The sequence below is a fragment of the Podarcis bocagei genome (genome assembly GCF_964188305.1).
Source record: "Podarcis bocagei genome assembly, chromosome: 16".
NCBI lineage: Eukaryota > Metazoa > Chordata > Lepidosauria > Squamata > Lacertidae > Podarcis > Podarcis bocagei.
Genome location: NC_138142.1, coordinates 38753923 through 38773398, shown reverse-complemented (window position 1 = coordinate 38773398; position 19476 = coordinate 38753923). Strand labels below are relative to the sequence as shown.

General features: G+C 43.5%; 4 long non-coding RNA genes across 4 annotated transcripts; 1 reads left to right on the top strand and 3 right to left on the bottom strand.

Annotated features, from left to right (window-relative positions):
* Positions 1-2065: 2065 nt before the first annotated feature.
* On the bottom strand, positions 2066-3360 carry LOC308576228. Its single transcript, XR_014003154.1, has 2 exons — positions 3317-3360; positions 2066-2555 (listed from the first exon to the last, which is right to left on the bottom strand). It is a non-coding gene; the product is annotated as an uncharacterized lncRNA (long non-coding RNA).
* A 1075-nt stretch (positions 3361-4435) lies between these two features.
* On the top strand, positions 4436-6080 carry LOC308575649. The gene is made up of 2 exons (XR_014002901.1): positions 4436-4608; positions 5502-6080. It is a non-coding gene; the product is annotated as an uncharacterized lncRNA (long non-coding RNA).
* Positions 6081-9938: 3858 nt separating this feature from the next.
* On the bottom strand, positions 9939-11294 carry LOC308575546. The gene is made up of 2 exons (XR_014002876.1): positions 11258-11294; positions 9939-10458 (listed from the first exon to the last, which is right to left on the bottom strand). It is a non-coding gene; the product is annotated as an uncharacterized lncRNA (long non-coding RNA).
* A 5873-nt stretch (positions 11295-17167) lies between these two features.
* On the bottom strand, positions 17168-18448 carry LOC308575045. Its single transcript, XR_014002690.1, has 2 exons — positions 18329-18448; positions 17168-17705 (listed from the first exon to the last, which is right to left on the bottom strand). It is a non-coding gene; the product is annotated as an uncharacterized lncRNA (long non-coding RNA).
* Between the last annotated feature and the right edge of the window lie 1028 nt (positions 18449-19476).

The window sequence follows — 19476 nt, the reverse complement described above, 5'->3', positions numbered from 1 at the left end:
TAAGGCAGCCCTGTTCAGGGAAGTTTTTAACGTGTGACATTTTACTGTATTTTTGGTTTTTATGGAAGCCGCCCAGAGTGGCTGGGGAGGCCCAGCCAGATGGGCGGGGTATAAATAATAAATTATTATTATTATTAAATTATTATTATATCGTATCTGGTTTCTCATACTAGACTACAAGGTTAGCTGTATGACAGCGTTTATGCAAATAATTGAGATATTAGTGAATCGAAGGACAATCCCAGACTCACAGCTGTGATGGACAGAGTGAGTCAAGGTCCCAAGGAGGTCTATCAAAAGCTCTTCTTTTGCCAAGGGTCTCGTAATTGCTGCAAAGAAAGCTAGGATATCCCACTGAGGTATGGAGTCATTTAGCACCCCAGTGTTGATGAACTTAGAGTATAGTTCAGTTCCTAGTGGGAGGCAGAATTCATATACATGGGTGAATAAATCCATGGGCTAAGAAAGGAGATCTTGGAGGAGGAGGGGTGATTAAATCAGTTGCTATCTTCAATGTTATCAAAATACATTAGCCTGGATCCACAAGTAGCACTCAAAATGATGCACTCAAAATGATGAAAAGTATAATCTCTTCCCTTTCATAGCCATTCAATCAATGAGGTTTTCAGGAGAGAGCCTCATGCAAATACCACCTATCAGGAAATCCCTACTACACACCAATTTAATCAGGTTTTTAGTGTTCTGTTTTTAAAACTCCTTCCTTCTACACACCAGATGGGTGCCTCTGATGGGGAACTGTCCTAGACTTCAGACAAAGGGAATTGCTTCTTCCCATCCTCATTACATCCATTTGCTCAAGGAGATATAAGAATCACTATCCTGTAATATGACATATGGTATATACAGTTGTTCATGGTTTTTTATATTAATCTTGCTGTAAAAATGTGTGAGATTACGATATTGTATTTATTTGCATTACTTACAGCCTGTTCTACTGATGAAGCCTAGGATGGCGAAACAAGGCTAAAATTCTGGAAATCCTTGTCCTAGACTCTGTGAAAGGATTCTGTGGAACTGTAACAACCCTTCATGCGGATTATTGGACTCTATGAACAGACAGGTGGAATAGACACTTATACATGTATGGGCCTTATGCATGAACTGACCAGAGAATGAACTGATCCACTGGGTCTTCTGCTTTTTTCGTTGAACTTTATGAGACTTTCGTTGGAATCTACAGTTTGATACAATGAATAGTATAACTTATTTATTCAAAAGTACAGCTGGTTACGTCTTGTGTGTTTATCAAGGAGAGATACTGGCTAGTGATCCTCGGATGTTACATGTGTATCAGGGCCTGGCTAGATAAGGATGAATGGTGGGAGGCTACAGCCAGTGGGGAAGGACCCCCCACCAGGGGAACATCAAAGCTGGAAGCCTCTGAGCCAGGACAATGATGGTGGGATACAGGACAGTTCAGAGAAAGAAGGGGGACAGACAGGCTGTAGGCTGAGCTAGCCACAGTTTTAAGTTAGAGTAAGGCAGCTGAGGAGGAGGAGGAGGCTGAGCCTGTGACAGATCCACAGCAACCTGCCAGCAACCTGCCAGTATTTTCCTCTCTCCTCCTCCCGTGTCTCCAAGAATGAGGAGGGTGTTACATGCAGCAGAACGAAAGGTGCACCCCTCCTCAAATGAGTTTGTGACTGTCGGGAAGGCAGATGCCTGGGGAAGAGGCATAGGAGGCCCAGATCCTCAGTTCTGGCAACTGTTTCATCAGGCTAGTCCTGCCAGTGGAGACCTCTTGTTTGTGTTTCATATCTCGAATTGAGAATTAACTTTACTGACCCTCTCTGAGTCTCTGTGCTGAACCGCAGCTGAACTAGCCCTGACAGGGTGCCATGCATGTGCTCTCCCAATGAGATATGGCCCCCTTTCCAATATTGTACGTGAGATGGAGATGTGCTCCCCAGGAGCTGAGCTAGTGATGCTTTTGAGGCTGGGAGCTCTTCAGCTGGAGATTCTTGGAGAATGCAAAGCAGATCACCTGTTTGGGGATCTTTGCCACATTCTGCATCTCAGGGCAAATGAACACAACAAGGCTATGTACCATGCTTTAGAATTTTTATTAATTGCCACAGGGAAAGGTTTTCTTTTCACAGAGGAGTTATTCAAGGAGATGAAAGGAGAGTGACTCCCTAGACAACTAAGGTGATAAAGAGAAGACAACTGGCATGCTTCCTTGAAGGAAAACAAAGCAAAGTAAGAAGGAGATGAGAAGAATCCAGGGTTGTAGAAGGAGGCAGGAATAAACTTAAGACAAAGGAACAGATGATTCCAAGGAGTCCACCAGCATGGAGGAGGCAGCAGCTCTCAACACTTCACTGAACTTCTTCAGCAGCAGCCTTGCTTAGGATAGCGGCAACAGGAACCACAGCCGCAAGAGTTGCAGCAGCAGGGGGAACAGCAGCAGCAAGGAGTGCAGCAGCAGCAAGGACTGCAGCAGCAGCAGGGGCAGCAGCAGCACTTGCAGCAGCAGGGAGAGCAGCAACAATTGGAGCAGCAGGACATCTTAGCAGTGGAGAGGGAAGGCAGAGCTGAAAGGATTCAGGGGATTTTCCATTAAGCAAACAACATCCTCAGGCATGTTAAAACAGATGCTCTGCATTCAGGTGACCAGAAAAGACATAATTTTCACATCATGTTTTCCTCTGAGTGATCCTAAAAGTACATTTTGGTTAGCAAAATGGGATGCACTGTTGTCTTGGCTATGCATCTCTACCCTTCTGCTTATCTAGCGCATTGATCCTTGATTCTTGCTCAGGTCAGGTGTGCTGTGCCATTTCAGGAATTGCACAACAGATTGTTCAGGAACCACCTCCTTCTCCATCGGGAGCCGCAGGCCGTGCTGGTTTCCTCATGAACACACATGTTTGACAGGTGAATTATATTCAACCGTTATAGTTGTAGATCAATATGAAATGTGTGATTGGTCAGAAAACCCCCCGCCCCGCCCCCCATTTCTAGTCTTAAAATGCTGAGAGAATTGAGGCTTGAAAGCAAGATCCTAGCTTTTATGTGAATGAGTAAAGACATGTTTTGTATCCAGGAGACCATTTTGAGATCTTGAATACCTCATTTCCAAGGGAGAAGTAAATTCTGAATTTGAATTAGCATCTAAGAAATCAAGCTTTTGTCCATGGACAACTCCCCATGTGGCAGGAGGCCAAGATTTGTCACCAAGAGTAAGATAAATAGTGAGCAAGTGGCACTGAAAAACCAGAGCTGCTAGACTACATCCTCAAGACCATACCTCTCCTGGAACTGAAAGAATGAAGAGATAATTGGAGGAACTTACCTTTCTTCAGTTGTCAGAATTGGTGTGGATGCTGGATCCAGTGAGTGAGTGAAGAACTCCTGAATGGTGGGTCTTTATATACACCTCTGTGAACCCTTCCGCAAGCAATTATGAACCACACAATGATGACAAGGTCTTCATTAAACCTTAATATGGGCCTCTACCACACAATCATCTGGTGCGTGATCCTTGACTGTGTCCACATCCTTCCTTTCTAAAGTCAGGTGATGAAGGCTATTCTACAATAGTAACACTCTAATTCTCCCTTCTGTCCAAAGGGGGCACTTATGGGATTGCTTGAAATCAAATACGTTCAGATGAACAGGCATCATATGGGCTTTTCTCAAAGATCTGGTGCCTAAGGGATTCAGTTTTCAGATTGTTTACCTGTGGACACAACATTTAGGCCACTCTTTCTTAGTACGTCATGCAACATGTATAAAGTGATGTTAATAAAACAATGATTTAGGATGATAGTTGTTTTAAGGTCACTGGGGAGGAGCCACTGCAAGTCTTATTCCAAGCAAGCCCATTAAAGTCCATAGACATGGCTGACTTGGGTTTGCCTACTCTAAGTAGACCTCAGCAGCATGCAAGCCAATTGCTTTTGCATGGTTCAGATGCCAGGTGAAAATTAGGCTGTGGAGCCCAAGTGTTTGTCTAGCAATTGTTTTTTACTGTAATGAACATTTGTTAAAGCTACATATTAAATAAAAACATGTGCAACTTCTATCATTCACTGTCGTGGTCAGCTACTTTAAAAAAATAAAAGATGGCCCATGCTATTGACTTCTGCTCATTGCTGATAAATATGTGTTATGAGGATCAAATTCCAAGACCTGGGAATAAAATCGTCAGGTGCTTTGAGCTTGAGGCAGGAAGTACAGTCAGAAGATCTGGAGCATTTTTCCTGGCTAAAAAAACAGTGCGGGATCTCAATGAGAAGCTCTCATTATTTCCATTCATCATAGCATAATTGTTTTAAAACAAATCCCATAACTGCCCCTTCATCTGGCCTGAGAATTACAGTGTTTCCAGAATGCAGTTTAATTTTTTTCTGTATTTATATAGATAAATAATAGGGGTTCTGAATACAGTTATAGATCATGCACCAGCTAATAATGTGTGGTGGAGGCCAACATCAAGGTTTAATGTAGAGCTTCTCATTCATGATTAATGCCTCATGGATTGTGGAAGGGTTCACAGAGCCATATAAATGGACCACAATTCTGGAGTTCTTCATTCACTCTCTGGATCCAATATCCACACACCAATTCCTATAGTCAACCAAGGTAAGCTTGTTTCCAAGTATTTAATCATTCTTCTTGCTTTCTTCATTGGAGGGAAACTAAAGTTCTGAGCAGGTAATCCAGTGGCTCTGGTCTTTCAAAATCATTCTGAACGGAATGCGCACAGGAGCTAACAGTCTCAAAACTGGATTTTTTGTGTGTTTCAGATTTCAACATCTCAACCGGCATATTTTATTTCATAGAGCTAAAGTGTTTTCTATGACGGACTTTTTATAGGTTCGTTGGCACGGCAAAGGCCAAAGTAGATGGTACCATCGAATCATCTCTTCAAATCTGTTTCATGGATTTGCAATTTTTAGTTCTGAGGATTGACCATTTAAGCCGTCTTGGGGCTGTTAACTGGAGTTCTCAGGGCAACTATGAAGTAGTGACTTCCCTGGAGATATTAACTTTTTCTCATATCAACTGAAGAATATTTCATGCAATTTTGATACATACATATATATAATTGATGTCAGCAGCATAAAAAATGTAAGACATAGATATAACCATCCCATGTGTAATATGCATCCTGCTATGATAGAATCTGGATTTCCTCTAGGCTCTTATTTATTTTATACTTGAGGAAAACTCTGAATTCCCCTTAACACAGAAAGCAAAATGGTCCTGGATTTACAATGAAGGCAGAATCACTATTGAATTCTTGGTTGGACAAATCGGTCCATTTCAGCATTCATCCGGCAGATGTTTCTCCCATGCTTTATACAGCAAGCAAATCTTTGTTTAATATAGGGAAATTAATTCAGCTGTGTCACGAGTAGGAGGAAAATGATGTGAAATAGGCAGCTCTTAATGCAAAACACCACTAAAATGTTTCTTTAACACATCTCACGATGTGGCGCTTAGTTAACTGGTGATCCCTTGATTTCCTGCAGCTCAAGCTTCCTTCTCTTCCTCAAGATGTCCTGCTGTTGCCAGTGTGGCTGCTCCCCTTGTTGCTGCAAGCAGTGTTGCTGTTCCCCCTGCTGTGGCTGCGGCTGTGGCTGTTGCAAGCAGTGTTGCTGCTCCCCCTGTTGTTGCAAGCAGTGTTGCTGCTCCCCCTGTTGTTGCAAGCAGTGTTGCTGCTCCCCCTGCTGCTGCTCTTCCCCCTGCTGTGGTTCCGGGTGCTGTGGGTCTTCCTGCTGTGGCTGCAAATGCTGCTATCCCAAGCAATGCAAATGCTGAAGAACCGCAAGGCAAGTTCTGAATCCAAACAGGGAGTCTACAGCATACAGCCCAAGAAATAATCCCACCACGATGAGTACTGACTTGAAGGGCTACTGGTTGACTCCTTGCACTCATCTTCCAGCTATTCTCCTAGGAGACATCTCCAACACGGCATTTGAAATGGTGCCTTTATGACACTCTCAATGTTTGTGACTCTTTCTCTTTTCTCTCGCTTCTACATTTCTAAACCTTCTGCTGTTGTAGAATCTACCTGCTTGCATGGCAACAAATAAAATGATAAAGCATCACTTATATTTTGGTGTATCTTTCCCTTAAATTGGGGTGAGAGGAGGCTTTTGGATCCCTGTTGAAACTCAAACACTCCCAAGACTATAATTCCCAACCAATTCCTCCGTTGCTTCACTGATCATTTCATTGCCCAGAAGGTGAAGGAAGCAGCAAGGAGATCATCTACATTGGACCTGGTCCTCACTAATAGGCAGGAATTGATCTTTGAATTGGAAGTACTGGGGACCTTGGAAGGAAGTGATCATGTCCTCTTCCCTTTCCTCGGCATACCATGGCGTGCTCCTGTAATCTCAGTCCTTGCTGCAAGGAGGTTTTCCTATCTCCTTGCAGCGCAGTCTGTAGGGGCATCTCAGCCAGTTCATCCAGAATCTGCTCATTCAGACCCGCTTTGTATAATGCAAGCAGGGATTTCCTCTCCCATCCCAGTTGCTGGATGTACATCTGAAAATCGGCCCACTACTCTGGTTTCCCTGTCTGAGGCTCATGAGCTTCTGGGCAAGCGCCTCTTCCGGTAAAGGATCTAGATAAATACTGCCCATCATTTTTATGAAAGCATCCTAATTGGCAAGTGCTCCATCATTGCTTAACCTCAGGGAGTCACAAAGTGCTGAGCCCCTGCCTCTACTGAGAGCCAGTGTGGTGTAGTGATTAAGAGCAGTAGACTCGTAATCTGGTGAACCGGGTTCGCGTCTCCGCTCATGCAGCTACTGGGTGACCTTGGGCTAGTCACACTTCTCTGAAGTCTCTCAGCCCCACTCACCTCACAGAGTGTTTGTTGTGGGGGAGGAAGGGAAAGGAGAATGTTAGCCGCTTTGAGACTCCTTTGGGTAGTGATAAAGCGGGATATCAAATCCAAACTCCTCTTCTTCTTCTTTTTCAACTAAGCTAATGAGGAATGCTACCCTGTCCTTATCATCGTGGAATTCAGCCCCTCGGAGGCTTAAGAAATACAGGCAGGCTGTTTTGAAGGCCACATCTCTGAAGGCTTTCCTGAAAATTGGCTGGGGGGGGCGGTTACGAGGCTCTTGGACGTCGGCCTCCCATATACCTCCATCAGCTGCCTGGACTGCCCCCACCCCACTCCTTCCAACCTGGTTAGCGGCAGCTTCAACTCCTGATTTTGCTGCCAAAGTACCTGATAAGGATCTGCAGGTGGGTTCTGTCCTTCGATTGCACCCGCCGATACGGCCATGGGGAGCTGCTGTTGTTCTTCCATTATCAGCTCTTTCCTCTGCCAGCTAAAGCAAAGAACTTAGAGAAGGGTCATTCTGTCAGGAGGCCACGTTCCCAGCGTAGATAATTAAAGGACGGTTTATTGCAAAAAGCAACAGATAGCTCTGAATGGCTCTAACAAAGCCTCCGGTATCATTACTCATGATGGCCCTTCTGAAAATTCCTTTGTTTGTAGCTTAGTCGTGTCCGACTCTTCATGGCCCCATGGACCAGAGCACGCCAGGCACTCCTGTCTTCCACTGCCTCCCGCAGTTTGGTCAAACTCCTTCCGGTATCTAAATAATATATTGAAACGATGCCCCTTGTGTCTTTTTTTTTTTTTTTTGCTTCCTATCTATAAGCCCTCCCACTCGCCGTTTCCTCGGAGAGATTGGATTAGTGTCAACCCCTTCCTTTCCCGATAAACTGTCTCCTTGTCTATTCGCCCCCATTTGAGCTTCCAGCGCGCTTTGGCGTGTTCTAGCCTCCTCTCAGCTACTGTCTTATCCGCTCGCCCGTCAAGGTCAGGAAGAGCCGATTTCTGCAGCTGCCGGCTCTCCCCTGCCTGCCTAACATCAAAGCCTCCCTCTTCTTGGCTGCTTTCTGCAGTTGGCTTCAAACCCTCTGGAGTGAAGTTGGGAAATGTTAGTATGTCAAACGCTGGTTCATGCAGGAGTAAAGCATGGTGGGAGAGATAAAATAGTGGCCTTCTGTGGAATGGGTGTTTTGTCTCTTTAAATGTAAAGCTCCCTGTCTCTAGAAATGTGAGTCAATTACCACTTGACTCTAGGCAGGATGAAGTGTTATCTGATTTTCCAGACCCTGGCACAGCTGGGGGCCTGAGTGTGGACTGGGTTGTAAAAAAGGCACAGGAGGCTATCAAGTAATTTACAATTTAGGAGCTGGTATGTGTAAGAGGGGACATGGAGTGGCGCTATGGGTTAAATCACAGAGCCTAGGACTTGCCGATCAGAAGGGGTGAACTCTCGTTGCTCAGTCCCAGCTCCTGCCAACCTAGCAGTTCGAAAGCACGTCAAAGTGCAAGTAGGTAAATAGGTACCACTCCAGCGGGAAGGTAAACGGCGTTTCTGTGTGCTGCTCTGGTTCATCAGAAGTAGCTTAGTCATGCTTGCCACATGACGGGGAAGCTGTATTGGTCCCTCGGCCAATAAAGCGAGATGAGTGCCGCAACCCCAGAGTCAATAACGACTAGACCTAATGGTCAGGGATCCCTTTACCTTTACCTACGTGTAAGAGAGGCCTGGGAACGGAGGAAAAGCCTTTTGATCTTACGGTCTCTGAGTCTAAACAAAGTTCAGCTAGCTGTGGAGGGTGGAGACATAAGAATTGGCCTTCCCAGTGGTGGCTCTCCCTATGTCAAATGCTCTCCCCAAGGAGGCATCCCTGTCACCATCACTATTTGCTTTTAGGCAAATATTTTTTTCATTCACCTATACTATCGGACCTTAATATTCTGCTCATCATTTAATAGGGTGAGGCTGAGTCATATTTTTTATACATATTCCTCTTGCTTTAAATGTTGTTATACTTATTTTTTATATAAATCATTTTTATTGGTTTATAAAACCAAAGTACAAATAAACACAAACTAATAAGAGCATATATGTAGAAGATTCTCCAAATCTAGAGACTTCCCTCCATGGAGTCTTGTTTTGAGCGTCTACAACTGCATCCATACTTCAATTTTTATATCAAACCGTATTGTCCTTCATATTTTTTTACACTACAAATGAGTCAAAATCCTGCTCTTGTTTTCATCTGTTTGCAGTGGTGGTCTAAATAACTTATACATCTTTCCCATTCTTTTATAAAGCTTTTATCCTCTTGGTTCCTGAGTTTTCCAGTCAGCTTTGCAATCTCGGTGCATTCCATCAGTTTGGTTTGCTATTCTTCTCGGGTGGGGACTTTGTCTTCTTTCCAACTCTGGGCTTCCGTTATACTTATTTTGAATGTATACAGTCATAACTCGGAATGAATACGCTTCGGGTTAGGCAAATTCGGGTTGCGCTCTGCGGCGACCCGGAAGTAATGGAGAGCGTTACTTTCGGGTTTCACCATGCACGCATGTGCAGACCATCAAAATAATGTCACGCGCATGCGCAGAAGCGCTGAAACGTGACCCACGCATGCGCAGACACGTAGACATGGGTTACGTTCACTTCAGGATGCGAACGGGGCTCTGGAACGGATCCCGTTCACATCCTGAGATACCACTGTATTTCTGTAATTTGCTTTGAGTACACGTATTTTTTTTTTAAAAAAACAACCCACAAATAAATGTCATTTTAATGAAAGGTGTGAATATACCCAAAAGCGATGTGCTGTGCTTGAAAGACATCCCCATGGCTACTTAGTCATTAATGTGCCACTATTAGTGGTGCTGAAACACAGCAGAACCAGCCCTGACAGGGTGCCATGCATGTGTTCTCCCAATGAGATATGGTCCCCGTTCCAATATTGTATGTGAGATGGAGATATGCTCCCCAGGAGCTGAGCTAGTGATCCTTTCTAGGCTGGGAGCCCTTAAGCAGGAGATTCTTGGAGAATGCAAAGCAGATCACATATTCAGGGATCTATGCTGCATTCTGCATCTCAAGGCAAAGGAACACAACAAGGCTCTGTACCATGCTTTAGAATTTTTATTAATTGCCACAGGGAAAGGTTTTCTTTTCACAGAGGAGTTATTTAAGGAGCTGAAAGGAGAGTGACTCCCTGGACAACCAAGGTGATAAAGAGAAGATAACTGGCAGCATGCCTCCTTGAAGGAAAACAAAGCAAAGTAAAAAGGAGATGAGAAGAATCCAGGGTTGTAGAAGGAGGCAGGAATAAACTTAAGTCTCAGGAACGGATGAATCCAAGGAGTCCACCAGCATGGAGGAGGCAGCAGCTCTCAACACTTCACTGAACTTCTTCAGCAGCAGCCTTGCTTGGGATAGCAGCAACAGGAACCACAGCCACAAGATCCACAACCACAGGAACCGCAGCCGCAAGAGTTGCAGCAGCAGGGGGAACAGCAGCAGCAAGGAGTGCAGCAACAGGAAGGACTGCAGCAGCAGCAGGGGCAGCAGCAGCACTTGCAGCAGCAGGGAGAGCAGCAACAATTGGAGCAGCAGGACATCTTAGCGGTGGAGAAGGAAGGCAGAGCTGAAAGGAAGCAAGGGATTTCCCATTAAGCAAAAAACACCCTCAGGCATATTAAAACACTGTAGACATATGCTCTGCATTCAGGTGACCAGAAAAGACATAATTTTCACATCATGGTTTCCCTCTGAATGATCCTAAAAGTACCTTTTGGTTAGCAATATTCTAACACTTCTGCTGGGATGCAGTATTGTCTTGGCTATGCATCTCTACCCTTCTGCTTATCTAGCGCATGTATCCTTGATTCTTGCTCAGGTCAGGTCTGCTGTGCCATTTCAGGAATTGCACAACAGATTGTTCAGGAACCACAGGCCATGCTGGTTTCCTCATGAACACATATGTTTGACACGTGAATTATATTCAACCATTATAGCTGTAGATCAATAGGAAATGTATGCTTGGTCAGGAAAAACAACACTATTTTAGATTTTCTGTAAGAGGATAGCAGGTAAATTTCTAGTCCTAAAATGCTGAGAGAATTGAGGACTGAAGGCAAAATCCTAGCTTCTCTGTGAATGAGTTAAGACATGTTTTGTATCCAGAAGACCTTTTTGAGATCTTGAATCCCTTGTGTCCAAGGGAGATGTAAGTTCTGAATTTGAATTAGAATCTAAGAAATCACGTTTTTGTCCATGCACAACTCCCCATGTGGCAGGAGGCCAAGAATTGTCACCAAGAGTAAGATAAATAATGAGCAAGTTGCATTGAAAAACCAGAGCTGCTAGACCACATCCTCAAGACCTCAAGATCTCCTGAAATCTAGGAAATCAAAAGAATGAAGAGATAGTGGCACAGAACATACCTTTTTCAGTTGTTAGAATTGGTGTGGATGTTGGATCCAGTGAATGAGTGAAGAACTCCTGAATGGGGTGCCTTTATATACACCTCTGTGAACCCTTCCGCAAGCAATTATGAACCACACAATGATGACAAGGTCTTCATTAAACCTTAATATGGGCCTCTACCACACAATCATCTGGTGCGTGATCCTTGACTGTGTCCACATCCTTCCTTTCTAAAGTCAGCTGATGAAGGCTATTCTGCAGTTGTAACACTCTAATTCTCCCTTCTGTCCAAAGGGGGCACTTATGGGATTGCTTGAAATAAAATATGTTCAGATGAACAGGCATCATATGGGCTTCTCTGAAATATCTGGTGCCTAAGGGATTTAGTATTCAGATTGTTTACCTGTGGACACAACATTTAGGCCACTCTTTCTCAGTACAGCATGCAACAGGTATAAAGTGATTTTAATATAACAATGATTTAGGATGATAGTTGTTTTAAGGTCACTGGGTAGCAGCCACTGCAAGTTCCGAGCAAGCCCATTAAAGTCCATAGACATGGCTGACTTAGGTTTGCCTACTCTAAGTAGACCTCAGCTGGATGCTTTTGCATGGTTCAGATGTCAGGTCAAAATTAGGCTGAGGTGTTCTGTTTTGTATTCGTCTAGTAATTAATTTTTTAGTTTAATGAACATTTGTTAAAGCTACATTATTAAATAAAAACATGTGCAACTGCTACCATTCACTTTGCTGCTCAGCTACTTTTTTAAGAAAAAGAAAAGATGGCACATGCTATTCAGTTGTGCTCATTGCTGATAAATATGTGTTATGTGGATCAAATTCCAGGACCCACAAACACAATCGTCAGGTGCTTTGAGCTTGAGGCAGGATTTTTCCTGGCTAAAAAGAAAACTGCTCGATCTCAATGAGAAGCTCTCATTATTTCCGTTCATCATAGCATAATTGTTTTAAAACCAATCCCATAACTGCCCCTTTGTGAATACAGTCACAGATCACGCACCAGCTAATAATGTGTGGTGGAGGCCAACGTGAAGGTTTAATGTAGAGCTTCTCATTCATGAGGAGAGTCTCATGGCTTGCGGAAGGGTTCACAGAGACATATAAAATGTCCACAATCCTGCATTTCTTCATTCACTCTCTGGATCCAATATCCATACACCAATACCTATAGTCAGCAAAGGTAAGCTTGTTTCCAAATATTTAAACATTCTTCTTATTTTCTTCATTGCAGGGAAATTAAAATTAAGAGCAGGTTCTGCAGTGACTCAATGTCTTAACAGTCTCAAAACTGGATTTTGTTAGTGTTTCAGATTTTGTGAAATGTCTTGTGAAATGCATCTGAATCAAATGCACAGAGGAGCCAACAGTCTCACAGTTTGGATTCTGTTAGCATTTCAGATTCAGCATCTCAACCAGCATATTTTAATACATAGATGAAAAGTGGTTTAAATAACAGACTCCTTGTAGGTTATTTGGGCTTTACCTGATGGGATCATCTAATTATCTCTTCAGCATACCTGCATGATGGTTGCTACATTTTCATAAATTGTATTTTTGAGGACTGACCATTTCCCCTGCCTTTCCACTGTTGAATGGAGTCATTATTACACTAGTGATTTCCCTAGAGATGTAAATTTCTTTTCGTATCAACTGAGGTAGAATATTTCACCCATGATATATTTCAAGTATACATCTAAAATTACTGATATCTAGAACATAAAAAGGTGAAACATGAAAATGATCATTTGATTTCCTGCAGCTCAAGCTTCCTTCTCTTCCTCAAGATGTCCTGCTGCTGCCAGTGTGGCTGCTCCCCTTGCTGCTGCAAGCAGTGCTGCAGTTCCCCCTGCTGCAGCTGCAGCTGTTGCAAGCAGTGTTGCTGCTCCCCCTGTTGTTGCAAGCAGTCTTGCTGCTCCCCCTGCTGCTGCTGTTCCCCCTGCTGTGGTTCCGGGTGCTGTGGGTCTTCCTGCTGTGGCTGCAAATGCTGCTATCCTAAGCAATGCAAATGCTGAAGAACCCCAAGGGAAGCTCTCAATGTTTACAGGGAATCTACAGTTTATAGTCCATTGACTAATCTCACCACCATGAGTACTGACTTCATGGGCTACTGCTTGATTCCTTACATTCAGACTTTATATCTGTCTGGAAAGTCCTTAATCCTCAAGTTGTGTCTTCCTCTCCTCTTCTTGTTCTTTCCTCTTTGACTCGCCTGGATGTTCTCCTAGGAGCCATCTCTAACAAGGCATTTCCCATGGTGCCATCATGACTCTCTCAATGTGTGTGACTATTTCTCTTTCTCTCTCTTCTACATTTCTAATTCTTCTTTTATTTTACTATCTACCTGCTTGCACAGCAACTAATAAAATGGCAAACCGTCTCCTAAAGTCTTGTTTTATCTTTGCCTTAAATTGAGTTGAGGGGAGGCTCAATGTGTGTGAGCAGCCCCTGCTTTGGATGTACATCATACCCCACCCCAATTGATGGCATTGAATGATCCAGGGGGGTTGGGGAAAATGCACTGCCGCTTGAGTTATTGAAGGGCTACTCCAAGATGATTTAGGTAGATGATTCTGGGGTAGGTGGACCAACCATGTCATTGGACCATTCACATATATGGTATAGAAGCAATAGCAGAGCAACTGTTCTGTAAACAGAATGCCCAAGGTTCAGCCACTGACAGTTAGAAAAATCTCAAGCAGCAGTGTTGCCCACTTTCAATCTCTGCTTACATTCTTCCTGAAGACATCTCAATGGAGTCGCTGTAGGACACTGTACAGTAGTGGGCTAGTTGGTCATTTGGAGGGGTCTACTTCTGTCCTTATGACTGCATTCCAGGTCATTTAAGAACATACAAACATGTGGTTGGACAAGATGATTCTTGGCTCCCTTCCAACTCTAAGATACTATGATTCTAAGAAGACCTTGCTCAATCAAATCAATGGCCTGTCTAGTCCAGCATTCTGTCCTCACAATGGCGAGCCAAATGCCTATAGCAGGCATGTCTAACAGGTGGATTGTGATCACTGGTAAATCATTGGCTCCCCAAAAAAGAAGTTTAACAACTGTGGCTCCCCTAAAAAAGCTCAACATTTTACCTCCTCCCTAAAAAACTCAACAACATTGACCTAGCCCCCCCAAAAGGGGGTAGATCACTGCCAGTTTTTAACTCTGTGAGTAGATTGCAGTCTCCTCTTGGGAGTTGGCCACCCCTGTCCTATACCACACAATCAGGACACAAACACCAGAGCACTGTGGTTTCCATCAACTGGTATTAAGAACCATTACTGCCTATAACTTGGAGACATTGCACAGCCATTTTGATTAGTAGCTCTGGGAGTTTCCACCTCCATGAATTTGTCTAATCCTGCTTTAAAGCCATCTAGGTTGGTGGTCAACACGGCCTCCCGTGGGAGCACATTTCATTGCTTACGTATGCACTGCATGAAGACCTTCTTATTCTCTGGGATCTTCCAGCAGTCAGCTTTTAGACAATGAAAGGTAAAACACAGGAAAACACAAACATGATCTTACATTGCCCCACATGATGAGAGGCTGGAAATTTACCTGGTAGGCTGATGATAAGTACATTCAAATGGCTACTAGTTCAAATCAGCCTCAATATCCCTCCATCCTTCAATTATTTAACAAAATAGTACTCCCAAAATTCCAATATTCTACCTATTTTGCATGGAGGCATTTCATTATAAGATGGACACTGACTGGCATCAGCTCTCCAAAGATGAACTTAGACCTTACTGCATGCCAAATAGCTGCTCTACCACAGAGCTTTGATCCTTCCTTCCTAAATGCCCTTTGGGGTTTCCTCCCAATTCTATGATTCTATTATTCTATGAATTTCTGGTGGCAGGTTCTCCATCCCATCATCAAAACACTACTACTGCCATGGGTGACTTTCTCCAAAGCCTTAATTAAATCAAGGTACAGTATTTCCACAGCAGCCCCGTCATCCACCAAGCTCGTAAATCTATCCAAAAAAGAATTGAGATTTACCTAGCATGAACAATTTTTTTTGAGAAATCCATGTTGAGTGTTAATAATCGCAGCAGCCTTTTCTATGTGCTCATAGATCAACTGTTTAATTATCTGTGCTATAGTCTTTCCTGGTATCGACGTCAAGTTGTCCAGTCTGTAGCTACGTGAGTCTTCTCCCCACATACAAACTGTTTGAAGATGGGAACAGCATCTGCCCTTGTCCAGTCTGCAGGGACCTCACATTTCCTCCATGGATTCTCAAAAATTCTGGACAGAGGCTCTGTGGTTATATCTGCGAGCTCCTTTAGTACCCTTGGGCACAGCTCATCAGGCCTTGCCAATATGAATCCATTTAAAGTAGCTAGGTGTTCCCATGCCACCTCTTTTTCTACCTGAGGCTGCAGTTCCTTCCTTGCACCTTTATTCTGTTGTCACCAGGTTGAGTTCTGCTTTAATTTTAAGTGATGGGAGGGACAATGTAGGGGTTGAGCAGTTTCACCTCCTTCACCCAATAGCATTTCTTTGTCCTCTTCACCCAGAGGACATACTGCTTGCTTGTTCTTCAAACATAGCTGATGAAACCACTTTTGTTATTTCATTCTGTCTTGCAAGACCGAGATCATTCTGAGCTTTTGCTTCCCTGGCCTTCATCTTGCAACTGTTAGCCACTGGTGTATACCCCATCCTTCATGTTTCTCATTTCCTCCATTTAGCCGATATGCCCTTCTGAAATCTCATCTCTTCTATAAGCTACTTATGCAGCCCCACTGGTTTCTTTAGATGCCTCCAACTTTTCTTTCTTGTTGGTATTGTCTGCATTTGTTCCTTCAATATTTCAGCTTTAAGAAACTCCCATCCCTCCTGGACTCCCTTCTCTTTGAGTTTTTCTGACCATGGGATCTCACCCAGCAGTTACTTTAGCTTTTTGAAATCAGCCCTCTTAAAGCCAAAGTACATGTCCAAATACATCCAGATTTCCTATATCTGTGTCTCATGAAACCCAAGAGGACATGATCAGTTTCTCGCAAGGTCCCCAGTACTTCCAATTCAAAGATCAATTCCTGCCTATTGGTGATGACTAGGTCCAATATAGATGATTCCCTGATTGCTTGCTCCACCTTCTGGGCAATGAAACAATCAGCGAAGCAATAGAGGAATTTGAGAAGAGATCTCAAAGGAGATGGGGTGGTCGAAACAGTTGCTTTAATCAACATTATCAAAATATATTAGGCTGGATCCATGAGTAGCACTCAATATGATGCAGTTTAAATTATCACCTCTTCCCTTTTATAGCCATCCAATCAATGTGGTTTGAAGGAGGAAGATCAGGGATCCCAACTTGAATAAAATATTGTGGAGGCCTAGATATGCCCCACCCCACATGAATGCACACACACCATTTGAATGGCAATGCCCCTCAACTTAGGGGAGCCCAGCCCCCTAAAATATTTTCTTCGTAGGAGTTGGCTCCTATGAGACAGTGACTCCTGCACATAACACCTATCAGGAAATCCCTACAACACACTGATTAAATCAGGTTTTATGTGTGGCAGCACCTATTTTTAGAACTCTCTGCCGTTACATGCCAGAAAGGTGCTTCTGAAGGGCATCTGTCCCAGATCTCAGACAAAGGACCTTGCTCCTCCTTGTGTTTGCTACACCCATTAATTCAAGGAGAGATAATAGCTAGTGAACCTGGGATGTTATGTGTGTCATGCATGTGCCCTTCCAATGAGACATGGCCCCCTTCCAAATACTGTATGTGAGATGGAGATGTGCTCCTCAAGAACTCAGCTTCTGATCCTTACTGACCCAGCAGCTGTTCAGCTGGAGATGCGTGCCAAGCAGATGACTTACGCAGGATCTATGATACAGTCCCCATTTCAAGGCAAAGGAACACAATAACACTCTACTGTGCTTTAGAATCTTTATTAACTGTCATATGAACATATTTCTCCCTCATAGAGGAGTTATTCAAAGAGATGAAAAGAGAATGACCCCCAGGACCACCATGATGATAAAGAGAAGACAACTGGCATGCTTCTTTGAAGGAAAACAAAGCAAAGTAAGAAGGAGATGAGAAGAATCCAGGGTTGTAGAAGGAGGCAGGAATAAATTTAAGGCACAGAAACAGATGAATCCAAGGAGTCCACCAGCATGGAGGAGGCAGCAGCTCTCAACACTTCACTGAACTTCTTCAGCAGCAGCCTTGCTTAGGAAAGCAGCAACAGGAACCACAGCTGCAAGATCCACAGCCACAGCCACAGGAACCACAGCCACAAGAGTTGCAGCAGGGGGAACAGCAGGAAGGAGAGCAGCAACAGCAAGGAGTGCAGCAACAGGAAGGACTGCAGCAGCAGCAGCAGGGGCAGCAGCAGCACTTGCAGCAGCAGGGAGAGCAGCAACAATTGGAGCAGCAGGACATCTTAGCGGTGGAGAGGGAAGGCAGAGCTGAAAGAATTCAAGGGATTTCTCATTAAGCAAACACAACACAATATTAAGGACACCTTAGATATCCAAATATTACAGCTTGAGACCAACATGATATGTATGTTTAAAGTTTGCTACACATTGCATCAAGGAAAGGAATGCATAAAGTGGCCTCTTCTGAGTCTCCCTTGGGAACTCACTGGAAGTCAGGTAACCACATCTTAGAGGATGCTCTCTGAGCCCCCAACATCCTGTTAGGCAACTGATGACATGCTTGGCAGAAAAAAAGACTATTTTAGATCCTGTACAACACAATATTAGGCAAACATTTTAGTCTCACAATGCTGCAAGAATACAGGCCTAAAAGCAAGATCTCAACTTCTCTTTGAATCAGTAAAGACATGTGTTGTAAGAAATGGGGTTTTCAAGAGAAAAGTAGGTTTTGAATTAGAATTAACATCTAAGAAATTACGCTTTTCTCTATGCACACCTCCCCATGTGGCAGGAGGCCAGGATTGGTCTCCAAGAATAAAAAAAATATAGTGAACCAGTTTCATTGCAAAACCAGAGCTGTTAGACTACATCCTCAAGACCTGAAGCTCTCTTGAAATCTAAGGCACCAAAAGAGTGAAGACAGAACATACCTTTTTCAGTTATAAAATTCGTGTGGATGTTGGATCCAGTGAGTGAGTGAAGAACTCCTGAATGGTGGGCCTTTATATACCCCTCTGTGAATCCTTCCGTAAGCAATTATGCACCACTCAATGATGACGAGGTCTTCATTAAAGTCCTCTACCACACAATCATCTGGTGCGTGATTCTTGACTTTGTCCACATCCTTCATTTTTAAATGCAGGCTATTGAAGCTATTTGGCAGTTGCAACACACTAATTCCCTCTTCTGTCCAAAGGGGGCACTTATGGAATTGCTTTAAATCAATTATGTTGAGATGAACAGGAACCATATATGTTTCTCTCTGAGATCTGGTGCCATAGGGTATTAGCTTTTAGATTGTTGACCTGTGGACACAACTTTTAGGCGATTGTTTCTTAGTACATCATGCAACATGTACTCAGGGTAGGCCCATTAAAGGTCATAGACATGGCTGACTTTGGTTTATTCATTTGAGTGCTTCAACTCTAAGTAGAACTTGTGGATACAATCCAATTACCTTTGCATGGCTCAGATGTCTGGTGCAAATTAGGCTGTGATATTCTTTCTGTGTGACAGAATCCTGGAAGACAGGCATCATAGGTAGCCCAAATGTATTGCAGTAGTCTAGCACTTAATTTTTGCTGTAGTAAACATTTGTGAAAGCCACATATTAAATCAAAAAAATATGGGACTGCTATTGTTCTCCCTCCTGGTCAGTTAACCAAATAGCCACAATATGGTGGCAAATGCTATTCACGTTTGCTCATTGCTGATAAATATGTGTTATGAGGATCAAATAACGTCCCATGGATCCAAACGTCAGATCCTTAGAGCTTGGGGCAGGGGGTAGAGTCAGAAGATCCGATGGTATTTCCTGCTAAAAGAAGGTGTTGGATCACAATGAGAAATTCCCACGGCACCCATTCATCTCAGCGTAATTATTTTTAAAAACAGTCCCAAAACTGCCCCTTTAATCAGGGCTGAGAATTACAGTGTTTCCAGAATGCAGTTTTAATCATATTCTTTAAAAGGTGTGTGTGTGTGTGTGTGTGTGTGTGTGTGTGTGTGTGAATACAGTCGGATGTCATGCCCCAGATGATGGTGTGGGGCAGCATCAAGGTTTAACGCAGACCATGAT